We start from the raw sequence: 16,127 nt of genomic DNA, 5'->3' as shown, positions 1-16,127 counted from the left end.
AAATAAAAAAAAGTATAAACCATAAATTAACCTAACATTACTATTCTAATAAAATTAAAAAAACTTCGAATTAAAAAATCTAAATTACAAACTTAAAAAAACGAACACTACGAAAAAAATTAAAAATCTAAAATTACAAAAAATAATAAACACTAAATTACGAAAAATTAAAAAACACTAAGTCATTTTGAAACGGCTACCTTGCTTCAGTGTACGGCGGTGTCCATAAAAAGAGGACACTCCGTGCAGGATGTCTTCGGCTTCCAGGATGGCTCCGCTCCATGCTGCCGAGATGAAGATAGAAGACGCCCCCGGGATGGATAAAGATATCACCGCCTGGATGAAGACTTCTCACCGCCTGGATAGAGATGGATGTCCGGACTTCAGGAACTGTGAGTAGATATTCTGGGGCTGAATGCCCTTTTAAGGGGAATGCCCATACAAGGGGCAATGGGTAGTTAAGGATTTTTTAGAGTTAGGTTTTTTTTTTATTTTGGGGGGTGGTTGGTTGGTGGGTTTTACTGTTGGGGAGACTTTGTATTTTTTACAGGTAAAAGAGCTGTTTAACTTAGGGCAATGCCCTACAAAAAGCCCATTTTTAAAACATTTTTTTTAAGGGCTATTGGTAGTTTATTGTAGGCTAGGGGGTGTTTTTATTTTGGGGGGGCTTTTTATTTTTATAGGGCTATTAGATTAGGTGTAATTGTTTTTATTTTTGATCATTTCATTTATTATTTTTTGTAAGCTTAGTGTTTTTTATTTTTAGTAGTTTAGTGTTTATTATTTTTTGTAATTTTAGATTTTTTTATTTTTTTCATAGTGTTAGATTTTTTAAAATTTGTAATTTAGATTTTTTTATTGGTAGTATTTTTTTATTTATTAGAATAGTAATGTTAGGTTAATTTATAGTTTAATGTTAGGTTTATATTTATTTCACAGGTAAGTTTTTATTTATTTTAAGAGTTTAGTTATGAGTTTTGTGAAACATTTTTGTTGCGCAAAACTCATAACTACTGGTCTCAGATGGCGGTATGGATCGTGTCGTCATAGGCTGTAACGCAAGCATTTTAGCCTCAACGCACAACCTGAAATACCGGTGCTATGAAAAACAGAATTTATGCTTACCTGATAAATTACTTTCTCCAACGGTGTGTCCGGTCCACGGCGTCATCCTTACTTGTGGGATATTCTCTTCCCCAACAGGAAATGGCAAAGAGTCCCAGCAAAGCTGGTCACATGATCCCTCCTAGGCTCCGCCCACCCCAGTCATTCGACCGACGGACAGGAGTAAATATATAAAGGAGAAACCATATGATACCGTGGTGACTGTAGTTAGAGAAAATAATTCATCAGACCTGATTAAAAAACCAGGGCGGGCCGTGGACCGGACACACCGTTGGAGAAAGTAATTTATCAGGTAAGCATAAATTCTGTTTTCTCCAACATAGGTGTGTCCGGTCCACGGCGTCATCCTTACTTGTGGGAACCAATACCAAAGCTTTAGGACACGGATGAAGGGAGGGAGCAAATCAGGTCACCTAAATGGAAGGCACCACGGCTTGCAAAACCTTTCTCCCAAAAATAGCCTCCGAAGAAGCAAAAGTATCAAATTTGTAAAATTTGGCAAAAGTGTGCAGTGAAGACCAAGTCGCTGCCTTACATATCTGGTCAACAGAAGGCTCGTTCTTGAAGACCCATGTGGAAGCCACAGCCCTAGTAGAGTGAGCTGTGATTCTTTCAGGAGGCTGCCGTCCGGCAGTCTCATAAGCCAATCGGATAATGCTTTTAAGCCAAAATGAAAGAGAGGTAGAAGTCGCTTTTTGACCTCTCCTTTTACCAGAATAAACAACAAACAAGGAAGATGTTTGTCTGAAATCTTTGGTAGCCTCTAAATAGAATTTTAGAGCACGGACTACGTCCAAATTGTGTAACAAACGTTCCTTCTTTGAAACTGGATTCGGACACAAAGAAGGTACAACTATCTCCTGGTTAATATTTTTGTTGGAAACAACTTTCGGAAGAAAACCAGGCTTAGTACGCAAAACCACCTTATCTGCATGGAACACCAGATAGGGCGGAGAACACTGCAGAGCAGATAACTCTGAAACTCTTCTAGCAGAAGAAATTGCAACCAAAAACAAAACTTTCCAAGATAATAACTTAATATCTACGGAATGTAAGGGTTCAAACGGAACCCCTTGAAGAACTGAAAGAACTAGATTTAAACTCCAGGGAGGAGTCAAAGGTCTATAAACAGGCTTGATCCTAACCAGAGCCTGAACAAATGCTTGAACATCTGGCATAGCTGCCAGTCGTTTGTGTAGTAAGACAGATAAAGCAGAAATCTGTCCCTTAAGAGAACTTGCAGATAATCCTTTCTCCAAACCTTCTTGTAGAAAGGATAGAATCTTAGGAATCTTTATCTTGTTCCATGGCAATCCTTTGGATTCACACCAACAGATATATTTTTTCCATATTTTATGGTAAATTTTTCTAGTTACAGGCTTCCTAGCCTGAATCAGAGTATCTATTACAGAATCTGAAAATCCACGCTTTGATAAAATCAAGCGTTCAATCTCCAAGCCGTCAGCTGGAGGGAAACCAGATTCGGATGTTCGAATGGACCTTGAACAAGAAGGTCCTGTCTCAAAGGTAGCTTCCATGGTGGAGCCGATGACATATTCACCAGGTCTGCATACCAAGTCCTGCGTGGCCACGCAGGAGCTATCAAGATCACCGAAGCCCTCTCCTGAATGATCCTGGCTACCAGCCTGGGAATGAGAGGAAACGGTGGGAATACATAAACTAGGTTGAAGGTCCAAGGTGCTACTAGTGCATCTACTAGAGTCGCCTTTGGATCCCTGGATCTGGACCCGTAGCAAGGAACCTTGAAGTTCTGACGAGACGCCATCAGATACATGTCTGGAATGCCCCATAATTGAGTTATTTGGGCAAAGATTTCCGGATGGAGTTCCCACTCCCCCGGATGGAATGTCTGACGACTCAGAAAATCCGCTTCCCAATTTTCCACTCCTGGGATGTGGATTGCAGACAAGTGGCAGGAGTGATCCTCCGCCCATTGAATTATTTTGGTCACTTCTTCCATCGCCAGGGAACTCCTTGTTCCCCCCTGATGATTGATATATGCAACAGTCGTCATGTTGTCTGATTGAAACCTTATGAATTTGGCCTTTCCTAGTTGAGGCCAAGCTTTGAGAGCATTGAATATCGCTCTCAGTTCCAGAATGTTTATCGGGAGAAGAGATTCTTCCCGAGACCATAGACCCTGAGCTTTCAGGGGTTCCCAGACCGCGCCCCAGCCCACCAGGCTGGCGTCGGTCGTGACAATGACCCACTCTGGTCTGCGGAAACTCATTCCCTGTGACAGATTGTCCAGGGTCAGCCACCAACGGAGTGAATCTCTGGTCTTTTGATCTACTTGAATCGTCGGAGACAAGTCTGTATAATCCCCATTCCACTGTCTGAGCATGCACAGTTGTAATGGTCTTAGATGAATTCGTGCAAAAGGAACTATGTCCATTGCTGCAACCATCAATCCTATTACTTCCATGCACTGCGCTATGGAAGGACGAAGAACAGAATGAAGTACTTGACAAGAGCTTAGAATTTTTGATTTTCTGACCTCTGTCAGAAAAATCCTCATTTCTAAGGAATCTATTATTGTTCCCAAGAAGGGAACTCTTGTTGACGGGGACAGAGAACTTTTTTCTTTGTTCACCTTCCATCCGTGAGATCTGAGAAAGGCTAGGACGATGTCCGTATGAGCCTTTGCTTTTGACAGAGACGACGCTTGAATCAGGATGTCGTCCAAGTAAGGTACTACTGCAATGCCCCTTGGTCTTAGAACCGCTAGAAGGGACCCTAGTACCTTTGTGAAAATCCTTGGAGCAGTGGCTAATCCGAATGGAAGTGCCACAAACTGGTAATGCTTGTCCAGAAAAGCGAACCTTAGGAACTGATGATGTTCCTTGCGGATAGGAATATGTAGGTACGCATCCTTTAAATCCACGGTAGTCATAAATTGATTTTCCTGGATAGTAGGTAGGATCGTTTGAATAGTTTCCATTTTGAACGATGGAACCTTGAGAAATTTGTTTAGGATCTTGAGATCCAAAATTGGTCTGAATGTTCCCTCTTTTTTGGGAACTATGAACAGGTTGGAATAAAAACCCATCCCTTGTTCTCTTATTGGAACTGGATGAATCACTCCCATTTTTAACAGGTCTTCTACACAATGTAAGAATGCCTGTCTTTTTATTTGGTTTGAAGATAATTGAGACCTGTGGAACCTTCCCCTTGGGGGTAGTTCCTTGAATTCCAGGAGATAACCTTGAGAAACTATTTCTAGCGCCCAAGGATCCTGAACATCTCTTGCCCAAGCCTGAGCAAAGAGAGAAAGTCTGCCCCCCACCAGATCCGGTCCCGGATCGGGGGCCATCCCTTCATGCTGTTTTGGTAGCAGTGGTAGGCTTCTTGGCCTGCTTACCCTTGTTCCAGCCTTGCATTGGTCTCCAGGCTGGTTTGGGTTGTGAAGTATTACCCTCTTGCTTAGAGGATGTAGAATTAGAGGCTGGTCCGTTTCTGCGAAAGGGACGAAAATTAGGCTTATTTTTAGCCTTAAAAGATCTATCCTGTGGGAGGGCGTGGCCCTTTCCCCCAGTGATGTCTGAAATAATCTCTTTCAAATCAGGTCCAAATAATGTTTTACCCTTGAAAGGAATGTTAAGCAATTTTGTCTTGGAAGACACATCCGCTGACCAAGACTTTAGCCAACGCGCTCTGCGCGCCACGATAGCAAACCCTGAATTTTTCGCCGCTAATCAAAGCTAATTGCAAAGCGGCATCTAAAATAAAAGAGTTAGCCAATTTAAGTGCTTGAACTCTGTCCATAACCTCCTCATACGAAGATTCTTTATTGAGCAACTTTTCTAGTTCCTCGAACCAGAAACACGCTGCCGTAGTGACAGGAACAATGCATGAAATTGGTTGTAGAAGGTAACCTTGCTGAACAAAATTCTTTTTAAGCAAACCCTCTAATTTTTTATCCATAGGATCTTTGAAAGCACAACTATCTTCGATAGGAATAGTAGTGCGTTTGTTTAGAGTAGAAACCGCCCCCTCGACCTTGGGGACTGTCTGCCATAAGTCCTTTCTGGGGTCGACTATAGGAAATAATTTCTTAAATATAGGGGGGGGAACAAAAGGTATGCCGGGCCTTTCCCACTCCTTATTTACTATGTCCGCCACCCGCTTGGGTATAGGAAAAGCGTCGGGGGGCACCGGAACCTCTAGGAACTTGTCCATCTTACATAACTTCTCTGGAATGACCAAATTGTCACAATCATCCAGAGTAGATAATACCTCCTTAAGCAGTGCGCGGAGATGTTCTAATTTAAATTTAAATGTCACAACATCAGGTTCAGCTTGTTGAGAAATCTTTCCTGAATCTGAAATTTCTCCCTCAGACAAAACCTCCCTCATGGCCCCTTCAGATTGGTGTGAGGGTATGACAGAACAATTATCATCAGCGTCCTCTTGCTCTTCAGTGTTTAAAACAGAGCAATCGCGCTTTCTCTGATAAGTAGGCATTTTGGATAAAATATTTGCTATAGAGTTATCCATTACAGCCGTTAATTGTTGCATGGTAATAAGAATTGGCGCACTAGATGTACTAGGGGCCTCCTGTGTGGGCAAAACTGGTGTAGATACAGAAGGGGATGATGTAGTATCATGTTTACTCCCCTCATTTGAGGAATCATCTTGGGCAATATCATTATCTGTGGCATTACTGTCCTTACTTTGTTTGGACACTATGGCACAATTATCACATAAATTTAAATGGGGAGACACCTTGGCTTTCATACATATAGAACATAGCTTATCTGATGGTACAGACATGTTAAACAGGCTTAAACTTGTCAACAAAGCACAAAAAACGTTTTAAAATAAAACCGTTACTGTCACTTTAAATTTCAAACTGAAAACACTTTATTACTGAATATGTGAAAAAGTATGAAGGAATTGTTCAAAATTCACCAAAATTTCACCACAGTGTCTTAAAGCATTAAAAGTATTGCACACCAAATTTCAGAGCTTTACATTTAACCCCTATACAGTCCCAGCTATATGCTTTGCTGAGACCCAACCAAGCCCAGAGGGGAATACGATACCAAATGATGCCTTCTATAAGCTTTTTCAGTGATTCTTAGCTCCTCACACATGCATCTGCATGCCTTGCTCTCCAAAAACAACTGCGCATTAGTGGCGCGAAAATGAGGCTCTGTCTATAACTAGAAAAGGCCCCCATCTGAAAAAGGTGTCCAACACAGTGCCTGCCGTTTTTCTAAACAATCCCCAAGATTATAATAACCATTAATAGTTAGAATCTGCATAATATGCCTAGTAAAGCAATCGTTTTAGCCCAGAAAAATGTCTACCAGTTTTTTAAGCCCTTTTGAAGCCCTTTATTCTTTTATTTAACTAAGAAAATGGCTTACCGGTCCCCATGAGGGGAAATGACAGCCTTCCAGCATTACATGGTCTTGTTAGAAATATGGCCAGTCATACCTTAAGCAGAAAAGTCTGCTAACTGTTTCCCCCAACTGAAGTTACTTCATCTCAACAGTCCTGTGTGGAAACAGCAATCGATTTTAGTAACTTCTGCTAAAATCATCTTCCTCTTACAAACAGAAATCTTCATCTTTTTTCTGTTTCAGAGTAAATAGTACATACCAGCACTATTTTAAAATAACAAACACTTGATAGAAGAATAAAAACTACATTTAAACACCAAAAAACTCTTAACCATCTCCGTGGAGATGTTGCCTGTGCAACGGCAAAGAGAATGACTGGGGTGGGCGGAGCCTAGGAGGGATCATGTGACCAGCTTTGCTGGGACTCTTTGCCATTTCCTGTTGGGGAAGAGAATATCCCACAAGTAAGGATGACGCAGTGGACCGGACACGCCTATGTTGGAGAAATCCCACACAGAAATGTCATTTTTTTGAGTGCGGAATGGACGATGCAGGCTAAAATGCTTGTGGTATAGCTATACCGACACGACTCGTAATATGCGTTCCTGGCCATTATGCTGAAATGGCCATTTTTTTTAAGCTTTAAAAGCCGTAACGCAAAACTCGTAATCTACCTGATAGTTAGAAATTTTGTATATAAAAAATGATTTGCTCTGCTGTTTGAATATATATATATATATTACCGTGGTGTGCAATGCATAAGATAACCTAAGTGAAAACATTGGCTCATACAATGAAGTGGTGTTTTGTTTTTTAACCGATGGAATCATTTGTAGCCTTTTTAAATGGGTGTAAAGTGTTGTCAATCAGGCTATGACTATGGCTACGAGCCAAAACGTGTAAGCCAGTTGTGCTGCGCCCTCTTGTACGTATGTTTGCTGTGAGCTTCTCATTTTAATCAGTTTGGATTAATAATGTTTTTGGATTTGAATGAAGCAAGACACCCTGCATAGTCTGTATCTGCCCCTTAAATTGCTACATGACATACTCTGTATCTGCCCCTTATATTGCTACATGACACACTGTGTGTCTGCCCCTTACATTACTACATGACATACACTGTGTTTGCCGCATACATTACTACATCACATACTCTGTGTCTGCCGCATACATTACTACATGACATACTCTGTATCTGCCCCTTACATCACTACATTAAACACTCTGTATCTATTCCTTACATTACTACATGACATACTCTGTATCTGCCCCTTACATTACTACATGATATACTCTGTATCTGCCCCTTACATTACTACATGACATACTCTGTGTCTGCCGCATACATTACTACATGACATACTCTGTATCTGCCCCTTACATTACTACATTAAACACTCTGTATCTATTCCTTACATTACTACATGACATACTCTGTATCTGCCACTTACATTACTACATGATATACTCTGTATCTGCCCCTTACATTACTACATAATATACTCTGTGTCTGCCGCTTACATTACTACATGATATACTCTGTATCTGCCCCTTACATTACTACATGACATAATCTGTGTCTGCCCCTTACATTACTACATGACATAATCATTACTACATGACATACTCAAAACTAATTTATTTGCACCTTATTTCCCAGGCTGGTACATATCATGGAATATGTATCTTTCCCTTCCATTACTACATTACATAATCTGTGTCTGCCCCTTACATTACTACATGATATACTCTGTATCTGCCCCTTACATTACTACATGACATAATCTGTGTCTGACGCTAACATTACTACATGATATAATCTGTGTCTGCCCCTTACATAACTACATTACATACTCTGGCCTAGATTTAGAGTTCGGCGGTAGCCGTCAAAACCAGCGTTAGAGGCTCCTAACGCTGGTTTTGGCCGCCCGCTGGTATTTGGAGTCAGTGATTAAAGGGTCTAACGCTCACTTTTCAGCCGCGACTTTTCCATACCGCAGATCCCCCTACGCCATTTGCGTAGCCTATCTTTTCAATGGGATCTTTCTAACGCTGGTATTTAGAGTCGTTTCTGCAGTGAGCGTTAGAGCTCTAACGACAAGATTCCAGCCGCCTGAAAAAAGCAGGAGTTAAGAGCTTTCTGGCTAACGCCGGTTCATAAAGCTCTTAACTACTGTACCCTAAACTACACTAACACCCATAAACTACCTATGTACCCCTAAACCGAGGTCCCCCCACATCGCCGCCACTCGATTAAAATTTTTAACCCCTAATCTGCCGACCGCCACCTACGTTATACTTATGTACCCCTAATCTGCTGCCCCTAACCCCGCCGACCCCTATATTATATTTATTAACCCCTAACTTGCCCCACACAACGTCGCCGCAAGCTACTTAAAATAATTAACCCCTAATCTTCCGACCGCAAATCGCCGCCACCTACGTTATCCCTATGTACCCCTAATCTTCTGCCCCTAACATCGCCGACCCCTATGTTATATTTATTAACCCCTAATCTGCCCCCCACAACGTCGCCGACACCTACCTACACTTATTAACCCCTAATCTGCCGAGCGGACCTGAGCGCTACTATAATAAAGTTATTAACCCCTAATCCGCCTCACTAACCCTATCATAAATAGTATTAACCCCTAATCTGCCCTCCCTAACATCGCCGACACCTACCTTCAATTATTAACCCCTAATCTGCCGACCGGAGCTCACCGCTATTCTAATAAATGTATTAACCCCTAAAGCTAAGTCTAACCCTAACACCCCCCTAAGTTAAATATAATTTTTATCTAACGAAATAAATTAACTCTTATTAAATAAATGATTCCTATTTAAAGCTAAATACTTACCTGTAAAATAAATCCTAATATAGCTACAATATAAATTACATTTATATTATAGCTATTTTAGGATTAATATTTATTTTACAGGTAACTTTGTATTTATTTTAACCAGGTACAATAGCTATTAAATAGTTAAGAACTATTTAATAGTTACCTAGTTAAAATAATTACAAATTTACCTGTAAAATAAATCCTAACCTAAGATATAATTAAACCTAACACTACCCTATCAATAAAATAATTAAATAAACTACCTACAATTACCTACAATTAACCTAACACTACACTATCAATAAATTAATTAAACACAATTGCTACAAATAAATACAATTAAATAAACTATCTAAAGTACAAAAAATAAAAAAGAACTAAGTTACAGAAAATAAAAAAATATTTACAAACATAAGAAAAATATTACAACAATTTTAAACTAATTACACCTACTCTAAGCCCCCTAATAAAATAACAAAGACCCCCAAAATAAAAAATTCCCTACCCTATTCTAAATTTAAAAAGTTACAAGCTCTTTTACCTTACCAGCCCTGAACAGGGCCCTTTGCGGGGCATGCCCCAAGAAGTTCAGCTCTTTTGCCTGTAAAAGAAAACATACAATACCCCCCCCCCCCAACATTACAACCCACCACCCACATACCCCTAATCTAACCCAAACCCCCCTTAAATAAACCTAACACTAAGCCCCTGATGATCTTCCTACCTTGTCTTCACCATGCCAGGTTCACCGATCCGTCCTGGCTCCAAGATCTTCATCCAACCCAAGCGGGGGTTGGCGATCCATAATCCGGTGCTCCAAAGTCTTCCTCCTATCCGGCAAGAAGAGGACATCCGGACCGGCAAACATCTTCTCCAAGCGGCATCTTCTATGTTCTTCCATCCGATGACGACCGGCTCCATCTTGAAGACCTCCAGCGCGGATCCATCCTCTTCTTCCGACGACTAGACGACGAATGACGGTTCCTTTAAGGGACGTCATCCAAGATGGCGTCCCTCGAATTCCGATTGGCTGATAGGATTCTATCAGCCAATCGGAATTAAGGTAGGAATTTTCTGATTGGCTGATGGAATCAGCCAATCAGAATCAAGTTCAATCCGATTGGCTGATCCAATCAGCCAATCAGATTGAGCTCGCATTCTATTGGCTGTTCCGATCAGCCAATAGAATGCGAGCTCAATCTGATTGGCTGATTGGATCAGCCAATCGGATTGAACTTGATTCTGATTGGCTGATTCCATCAGCCAATCAGAAAATTCCTACCTTAATTCCGATTGGCTGATAGAATCCTATCAGCCAATCGGAATTCGAGGGACGCCATCTTGGATGACGTCCCTTAAAGGAACCGTCATTCGTCGTCTAGTCGTCGGAAGAAGAGGATGGATCCGCGCTGGAGGTCTTCAAGATGGAGCCGGTCGTCATCGGATGGAAGAACATAGAAGATGCCGCTTGGAGAAGATGTTTGCCGGTCCGGATGTCCTCTTCTTGCCGGATAGGAGGAAGACTTTGGAGCACCGGATTATGGATCGCCAACCCCCGCTTGGGTTGGATGAAGATCTTGGAGCCAGGACGGATCGGTGAACCTGGCATGGTGAAGACAAGGTAGGAAGATCATCAGGGGCTTAGTGTTAGGTTTATTTAAGGGGGGTTTGGGTTAGATTAGGGGTATGTGGGTGGTGGGTTGTAATGTTGGGGGGGGGGGTATTGTATGTTTTCTTTTACAGGCAAAAGAGCTGAACTTCTTGGGGCATGCCCCGCAAAGGGCCCTGTTCAGGGCTGGTAAGGTAAAAGAGCTTGTAACTTTTTAAATTTAGAATAGGGTAGGGAATTTTTTATTTTGGGGGTCTTTGTTATTTTATTAGGGGGCTTAGAGTAGGTGTAATTAGTTTAAAATTGTTGTAATATTTTTCTTATGTTTGTAAATATTTTTTTATTTTCTGTAACTTAGTTCTTTTTTATTTTTTGTACTTTAGATAGTTTATTTAATTGTATTTATTTGTAGCAATTGTGTTTAATTAATTTATTGATAGTGTAGTGTTAGGTTAATTGTAGGTAATTGTAGGTAGTTTATTTAATTATTTTATTGATAGGGTAGTGTTAGGTTTAATTATATCTTAGGTTAGGATTTATTTTACAGGTAAATTTGTAATTATTTTAACTAGGTAACTATTAAATAGTTCTTAACTATTTAATAGCTATTGTACCTGGTTAAAATAAATACAAAGTTACCTGTAAAATAAATATTAATCCTAAAATAGCTATAATATAAATGTAATTTATATTGTAGCTATATTAGGATTTATTTTACAGGTAAGTATTTAGCTTTAAATAGGAATCATTTATTTAATAAGAGTTAATTTATTTCGTTAGATAAAAATTATATTTAACTTAGGGGGGTGTTAGTGTTAGGGTTAGACTTAGCTTTAGGGGTTAATACATTTATTAGAATAGCGGTGAGCTCCGGTCGGCAGATTAGGGGTTAATAATTGAAGGTAGGTGTCGGCGATGTTAGGGAGGGCAGATTAGGGGTTAATACTATTTATGATAGGGTTAGTGAGGCGGATTAGGGGTTAATAACTTTATTATAGTAGCGCTCAGGTCCGGTCGGCAGATTAGGGGTTAATAAGTGTAGGTAGGTGTCGGCGACGTTGTGGGGGGCAGATTAGGGGTTAATAAATATAACATAGGGGTCGGCGATGTTAGGGCAGCAGATTAGGGGTACATAGGGATAACGTAGGTGGCGGCGGTTTACGGAGCGGCAGATTAGGGGTTAAAAGTGTAATGCAGGGGTCAGCGATAGCGGGGGCGGCAGATTAGGGGTTAATAAGTGTAAGGCTAGGGGTGTTTAGACTCGGGGTACATGTTAGAGTGTTAGGTGCAGACGTAGGAAGTGTTTCCCCATAGGAAACAATGGGGCTGCGTTAGGAGCTGAACGCTGCTTTTTTGCAGGTGTTAGGTTTTTTTTCAGCTCAAACAGCCCCATTGTTTCCTATGGGAGAATCGTGCACGAGCACGTTTTTGAGGCCGGCCGCGTCCGTAAGCAACTCTGGTATCGAGAGTTGTATTTGCGGTAAAAATGCTCTACGCTCCTTTTTTGGAGCCTAACGCAGCATTTGTTTGAACTCTCGATACCAGAGTTAATTTTATGGTGCGGCCAGAAAAAAACCCGCGGAGCGTTAACAGCCCTTTTACCGCCAAACTCCAAATCTAGCCGTCTGTGTCTGCCCCTTACATTACTACATGACATACTCTGTGTCTGCAGTGCAATGATAAATGCTGACAGTGTATGCTGTCTGCATTTATCAATGTGCGGTGGACATGATACGATACAGTGTATCATGCCGTCCGCACCTTAATAAATTTACCCCACAGTATCTATTCCTTACATTATATGAGGTTATGATATGCTTTTCTGTGATCTCATGAGATTTCACTGAAATCTTGCGAGATTCCATTGTAAACTTCTTTAAACTAAAAAGGAAAATAACATGAATGTGCCTGCACATGCCAGATGCATGCCCCCTTGAAAGTCCTGGGACTAAAGTCCCTTTACAGTGGGGTGTGAATACTTAGGAAATTTTGAGGTAAAATGTCTTCCTTTTTTATATAGAGATGTTCAGGTGATATTTTCTTGTCAGCTTTTTACAGCTAAGCTGCATCACTTTCAAGTGCTTCAACATTTGGGTATCATGTCCCTTTAACTGGCATTCACAAAGTTTTTAAAGGGACATGAAACCCAATTTTCTTTTCTTTCATGATTCAGACAGAGCATAACATTTTAAACAACTTTACAATTTACTTATATTATTGAATTTGCTTAATTGTCTTGCTATTCTTTGTTGAAGGAGCAGCAATACACTACTGGGAGCTAGCTGAACACATTTGGTGAGCCAAACACAAGAGACATATATGTGCCGCCACTAATCAGCAGCTATCTGCCAGTAGTTCAGTGCTGCTCCTGTGCCTACCTAGATATGTTTTTAAAACAAAAGAATACCGTACCAATAGAACAAAGCAAATTAGACAATAGGGCTAAACTGAAAAGTTGTTTAAAATTGCATGCTCTATCTGAATCAGTGTGACATACTGTTTCTGGTCTGTACTCCTGATCACATTATACAATTGAAATTCCAACTGCAGATCTCTTATTCTTTATTCTTATTATCATCAGTTATTTGTACCAACAGATTTCACAGCGCTATAAAACATAATTTATGCTTACCTGATAAATTCCTTTCTTCTGTAGTGTGATCAGTCCACGGGTCATCATTACTTCTGGGATATTACTCCTCCCCAACAGGAAGTGCAAGAGGATTCACCCAGCAGAGCTGCATATAGCTCCTCCCCTCTACGTCACTCCCAGTCATTCGACCAAGGACCAACGAGAAAGGAGAAGCCAAGGGTGTAGTGGTGACTGGAGTATAACTTAAAAAATATTTACCTGCCTTAAAAACAGGGCGGGCCGTGGACTGATCACACTACAGAAGAAAGGAATTTATCAGGTAAGCATAAATTATGTTTTCTTCTGTTAAGTGTGATCAGTCCACGGGTCATCATTACTTCTGGGATACCAATACCAAAGCAAAAGTACACGGATGACGGGAGGGATAGGCCGGCTCTTTATACAGAAGGAACCACTGCCTGAAGAACCTTTCTCCCAAAAATAGCCTCCGAGGAAGCAAAAGTGTCAAATTTGTAAAATTTGGAAAAAGTATGAAGCGAAGACCAAGTTGCAGCCTTGCAAATCTGCTCAACAGAGGCCTCATTCTTGAAGGCCCAAGTGGAAGCCACAGCTCTAGTAGAATGAGCTGTAATTCTTTCAGGAGGCTGCTGTCCAGCAGTCTCATAAGCTAAACGAATTATGCTACGAAGCCAAAAAGAAAGAGAGGTAGCAGAAGCCTTTTGACCTCTCCTCTGACCAGAGTAAACGACAAACAGAGAAGACGTTTGTCGAAATTCCTTAGTTGCCTGTAAGTAAAATTTTAGAGCACGGACTACGTCCAGGTTGTGCAGTAGACGTTCCTTCTTCGAAGAAGGATTTGGGCACAAAGAAGGAACAACAATCTCTTGATTGATATTCCTGTTAGTGACTACCTTAGGTAAGAACCCAGGTTTAGTACGCAGAACTACCTTATCCGAATGAAAAATCAAATAAGGAGAATCACAATGTAAGGCTGATAATTCAGAGACTCTTCGAGCCGAGGAAATAGCCATTAAAAATAGAACTTTCCAAGATAACAACTTTATATCAATGGAATGAAGGGGTTCAAACGGAACGCCCTGTAAAACATTAAGAACAAGGTTTAAACTCCATGGTGGAGCAACAGTTTTAAACACAGGCTTAATCCTGGCCAAAGCCTGACAAAAAGCCTGGACATCAGGAACTTCTGACAGACGTTTGTGTAACAGAATGGACAGAGCTGAGATCTGTCCCTTTAAAGAACTAGCAGATAAACCCTTTTCTAAACCTTCTTGTAGAAAAGACAATATCCTAGGAATCCTAACCTTACTCCAAGAGTAACCTTTGGATTCACACCAATATAGGTATTTACGCCATATCTTATGGTAAATCCTTCTGGTAACAGGCTTCCTAGCCTGTATTAAGGTATCAATAACTGACTCAGAAAACCCACGTCTTGATAAAATCAAGCGTTCAATTTCCAAGCAGTCAGCTTCAGAGAAGTTAGATTTTGATGTTTGAAAAGACCCTGTATCAGAAGGTCCTGTTTCAGAGGCAGAGACCAAGGTGGACAGGATGACATGTCCACTAGGTCTGCATACCAAGTCCTGCGTGGCCATGCAGGTGCTATTAGAATCACTGATGCTCTCTCCTGTTTGATTCTGGCAATCAATCGAGGAAGCATCGGGAAGGGTGGAAACACGTAAGCCATCCTGAAATCCCAAGGTGCTGTCAGGGCATCTATCAGGACTGCTCCTGGATCCCTGGATCTGGACCCGTAACGAGGAAGCTTGGCGTTCTGACGAGACGCCATGAGATCTATCTCTGGTTTGCCCCAACGTCGAAGTATTTGGGCAAAGACCTCTGGATGAAGTTCCCACTCCCCCGGATGAAAAGTCTGACGACTTAAGAAATCCGCCTCCCAGTTCTCCACTCCCGGGATGTGGATTGCTGACAGGTGGCAAGAGTGAGACTCTGCCCAGCGAATTATCTTTGATACTTCCATCATTGCTAGGGAGCTTCTTGTCCCTCCCTGATGGTTGATGTAAGCTACAGTCGTGATGTTGTCCGACTGAAACCTGATGAACCCCCGAGTTGTCAACTGGGGCCAAGCCAGGAGTGCATTGAGAACTGCTCTCAATTCCAGAATGTTTATTGGCAGGAGACTCTCCTCCTGACTCCATTGTCCCTGAGCCTTCAGAGAATTCCAGACGGCACCCCAACCTAGAAGGCTGGCGTCTGTTGTTACAATTGTCCAGTCTGGTCTGCTGAATGGCATCCCCCTGGACAGATGTGGCCGAGAAAGCCACCATAGAAGAGAATTTCTGGTCTCTTGATCCAGATTCAGAGAAGGGGACAAGTCTGAGTAATCCCCATTCCACTGACTTAGCATGCACAGTTGCAGTGGTCTGAGGTGTAAGCGTGCAAAGGGTACTATGTCCATTGCCGCTACCATTAAGCCGATTACCTCCATGCATTGAGCCACTGACAGGTGTTGAATGGAATGAAGGGTGCGGCAAGCACTTTGAAGTCTTGTTAGCCTGTCCTCTGTCAGGTAAATCTTCATTTCTACAGAATCTATAAGAGTC

This window comes from Bombina bombina, chromosome 3 (assembly GCF_027579735.1).
Source record: "Bombina bombina isolate aBomBom1 chromosome 3, aBomBom1.pri, whole genome shotgun sequence".
NCBI classification, from domain to species: Eukaryota; Metazoa; Chordata; class Amphibia; order Anura; family Bombinatoridae; genus Bombina; species Bombina bombina.
This window is presented reverse-complemented; position numbering follows the sequence as displayed.